This window comes from Ranitomeya imitator, chromosome 2 (assembly GCF_032444005.1).
Source record: "Ranitomeya imitator isolate aRanImi1 chromosome 2, aRanImi1.pri, whole genome shotgun sequence".
Lineage (NCBI taxonomy): Eukaryota > Metazoa > Chordata > Amphibia > Anura > Dendrobatidae > Ranitomeya > Ranitomeya imitator.
In genome coordinates, this window is record NC_091283.1 from 603,217,814 (window position 1) to 603,222,689 (window position 4,876).

Here is a 4,876-nt window from a genome sequence, read left to right on the forward strand (position 1 = left end):
GGAGACTGGTGAGTACTCACCTACAGTCAGGGGCCCCGCCGCACAGCACACAGGGAGTCAGGGACAGCAGTGGAGGAAGAGCAGGACTTAAGTTGTATATCTGCTCCCTCCACTGTTCTGTTCCCAGCAGGCTGCGGCATCTCCTCCCCGTGAAGAGATGGGGGAGGAGACTCACTGCACGGGACAGCAGGCAGCACCAGGGGGCTGATATCAGTCCAGTCTGCTCTGTGCCCCATCCCCTACAGTGAGTTCTGCAGCCCTCCCCAACTGAACTGACCTCCACCAGGGCTCATCTGATCACCTGATATAGAAGATTAGTATGTGTGTATGTATATGCTTGTAGATGTATGTATGTGCATCTGTGTATGTACAGTGTGTGTGTATCTATGTACAGTATATGCATGTACAATATGTGTCTGTGTGTATCTGTGATATATTTGTATGTGTATATGGTATATATGTATGTTTTGTGCATGTATGTACAGTATATGTGTATGTATATATGGTATATGTGTATGTACGGTATGTGTGTATATGTATGTACGGTACGAGTATGTGTATCTGTATGTATGGTATATGTGTGTATGCATGTATGGTATATATATGTGTATCTATGTATAGTATATGTATGTGTTTGTATATACGGTATATGTATGTACAGTATGTCTGTATGTACGGTATATGCGTGTGTGTGTATGTATTGTACGAGTATGTATGACTGTACATGTATGTGTATCTGTGTGTATGTATAGTATATGTGTGAATAAATAGAAAAAGCACAGCTGACCGCACCACCGCTGCAGCTGACTGCCTCCGCATAGATGAATGGAATAGAAAACGGCTCGGGGGTGAATGAACAAGAGAATCTGCTCCCACATTCTCTTGTTCATTCACCCCCGAGCCGTGAAGATTTTTAACCAATAAAGGCACCTGTTAAGAAGATCGGTGAGTGCTGCCGTTTTCTATTCCATTCATATAGTATATGTGTGTTTGTATATACCGTATATGTGTGTGTATGTTCAGTATATTCATGTGTGTATGTACAGTATGTGTATGTATGACGGTATGTGTATCTGTGTGTATGTATGGTATACAGTTAGGGCCAGAAATATTTGGACAGTGACACAAGTTTTGTTATTTTAGCTGTTTACAAAAACATGTTCAGAAATACAATTATATATATAATATGGGCTGAAAGTGCACACTCCCAGCTGCAATATGATAGTTTCCACATCCAAATCGGAGAAAGGGTTTAGGAATCATAGCTCTGTAATGCATAGCGTCCTCTTTTTCAAGGGACCAAAAGTAATTGGACAATGGACTCTAAGGGCTGCAATTAACTCTGAAGGCGTCTCCCTCGTTAACCTGTAATCAATGAAGTAGTTAAAAGGTCAGGGGTGGATTCCAGGTGTGTGGTTTTGCATTTGGAAGCTGTTGCTGTGAGCAGACAACATGCGGTCAAAGGAACTCTCAATTGAGGTGAAGCAGAACATCCTGAGGCTGAAAAAAAAAGAAAAAATCCATCAGAGAGATAGCAGACATGCTTGGAGTAGCAAAATCAACAGTTGGGTACATTCTGAGAAAAAAGGAATTGACTGGTGAGCTTGGGAACTCAAAAAGGCCTGGGCGTCCACGGATGACAACAGTGGTGGATGATCGCCGCATACTTAATTTGGTGAAGAAGAACCCGTTCACAACATCAACTGAAGTCCAGAACACTCTCAGTGAAGTAGGTGTATCTGTCTCTAAGTCAACAGTAAAGAGAAAACTCCATGACAGTAAATACAAAGGGTTCACATCTAGATGCAAACCATTCATCAATACCAAAAATAGACAGGCCAGAGTTAAATTTGCAGAAAAACACCTCAAGAAGCCAGCTCAGTTCTGGAAAAGTATTCTATGGACAGATGAGACAAAGATCAACCTGTACCAGAATGATGGGAAGAAAAAAGTTTGGAGAAGAAAGGGAACGGCACATGATCCAAGGCACACCACATCCTCTGTAAAACATGGTGGAGGCAACGTGATGGCATGGGCATGCATGGCTTTCAATGGCACTGGGTCACTTGTGTTTATTGATGACATAAGAGCAGACAAGAGTAGCCGGATGAATTCTGAAGTGTACCGGGATATACTTTCAGCCCAGATTCAGCCAAATGCTGCAAAGTTGATTGGACGGCGCTTCATAGTACAGATGGACAATGACCCCAAGCATACAGCCAAAGCTACCCAGGAGTTCATGAGTGCCAAAAAGTGGAACATTCTACAATGGCCAAGTCAATCTCCAGATCTAAACCCAATTGAGCATGCATTTCACTTGCTCAAATCCAGACTTAAGACGGAAAGACCCACAAACAAGCAAGACCTGAAGGCTGCGGCTGTAAAGGCCTGGCAAAGCATTAAGAAGGAGGAAACCCAGCGTTTGGTGATGTCCATGGGTTCCAGACTTAAGGCAGTGATTGCCTCCAAAGGATTTGCAACAAAATATTGAAAATAAAAATATTTTGTTTGGGTTATGTTTATTTGTCCAATTACTTTTGACCTCCTAAAATGTGGAGTGTTTGTAAAGAAATGTGTACAATTCCTACATTTTCTATCAGATATTTTTGTTCAACCCTTCAAATTAAACGTTACAATCTGCACTTGAATTCTGTTGTAGAGGTTTCATTTCAAATCCAATGTGGTGGCATGCAGAGCCCAACTCGCGAAAATTGTGTCACTGTCCAAATATTTCTGGCCCTAACTGTATGTGTGTGTTTGCATGTCTGGTATATGTATGTGTATCTGTGTATGCATGTACGGTATATGTATGTGTATCTGTGTATATATGTACAGTATGTGCGTTTGCATGTACAGTATATGTATGTATCTGTGTATGTATGTACAGTGTGTTTGCATGTACAGTATATGTACACTATGTGTATCTGTGTATGTATGTACAGTATGTGTGTTTGCATGTACAGTATATATATGTGTATCTATGTATGTATGGTGTAACGCATATATATATGTTTATTACAAACACAGTATTATATTCTGTTGGGGACTGCATTATATTCTATGGGGGGGCTGCATTATATGCTATGGGGGATTGTGTTATACTATATGAGGTCAGAATTATATTCTATATGGGGACTGCATTATACTCTATGGAGGACTATGGGAGTGTATTATACTCTATGGAGGACTATGGGGAGTGTATTATACTCTATGGAGGACTATTGGGGTGTATTATACTATATGGAGGACTATGGGGAGTCTCTTATTCTATATGGGGGACTATGGGGAGTGTGTTATACTATATGGAGGACTAGAGGGAGTACATTATACTATATGGAGGACTATGGAAGTGTATTATACTATATGGAGAACTAGGGGGAGTGCAAGATATTCATTGAGTGATTGGATTGGTTATGCCGCAACAAAAATCATTGTTCACATCAGCACATCGCCCGGTGAAAACTGCAGATATGCTGCTAAGATGGTACTGTATGTGGACAGATTGATCTACTAGTGATTATTCTGTCCCCATCATTATTCCTCAGCCGATGTAAAGTGGCCGGGAACAAGCGGCGAATGACTTCAATATTGTTAATCACACTCGTTTAGTGGCCTGAAATCGGCGCATGTAACTACAACCGAAATGTTTCTGTGTGATGGTGCAATTTGTTAGCATTTGGGGCCCCATTTTAAATTTTTGCCTAGGGCCCCACTTTGCCTAAAACTGTCCCTGCTTGAAGGAATCTATCTCTAAAGGTTACTGAGGCAGATCCCGCTCCTTCCACAAAGTCATGGTTCTTTAGAAGGGGTAGAGGTACGGTTGTGTGTTTCACTAACCATGAGGAGTTTATGGGGGCACTGGATAAGGCAGGGGTCTCCAACCTGTGATTCATGGTTGTCCTCCAACTTGGTGTGTTAGCACCAGCTTTAGAAAACCGCTATGAAAAAAAGTCTTCAAATGCTTACTTTGTGAGTAGCCCAGCATAGAAAATCAGATCTGGATGAGGATATACTGGTGTGGTGGGGAGGATAAATATAGTAAACTGGAGATTGAATGATACTGCCAGTGAGAGGGGTGCTTGAAGGTGGATGCAATAATATAGTGAATGTGTTTGATCAAAAAATACAGAAAGGAGTTGAAGTTGGAACCCCTGGATTTAATTATATTGCCTGTAAGGTGACACGCTCACGCCCTGACTGGTGGGCGTGAGCTCGGGGGGTTTGTGGCCCCACTGTGCCACAAACCAGACTACCCTGGAAGGGGCGTGACTATGACAGCTGCCTCAGTTTTTCGCTGGAGCATCTGATGGTGAGGTCAGGCTTGTGCAGCAGGCAGCTGCCAGGTGCTACTCCAGGGTGGTGTCTGGCTGTGGCTGCTGATCCCACTTGGGAGACAGGAACACTAGGACAGGTGCGGGTGACTGGCAGATGAGCACTGCTGAAACTTGGACGAGTAGGCTGGCAGGCACGGCAGAGAACACAGGGCTGGCAGGTGTGGTGTATGAAGGAACAGGTTGGGACCTGTTCACACAGGAGAAGCAGGTATGGAAACAAGCCAGAAGGAATGGAGTATAAAGGAACAGGTAGGGACCTGTTCATACAGGAGATGCAGGTACGGAAACAAGCAGGAAGGAATGGAGTGGGAAGGAACAGGTTGGGACCTGTTCACACAGGAAGAGAACCGCAAGGCTGCGGCTAGGAATGGTAGAGCAGCAGGAGATGGAGCAGCAACAGAAGCTAAGCAGAGCGGAACCACAAGGAATGCAGACAGGAGCTGCAGCAAGAGGTTTCTGCAGCAGCAAAGCAGAGCAGAACCGCAAGAAATGCGGAGAGGAGCTGCAGCAAGAGATTACTGCAGCAGCAGAAGCTAAACAGA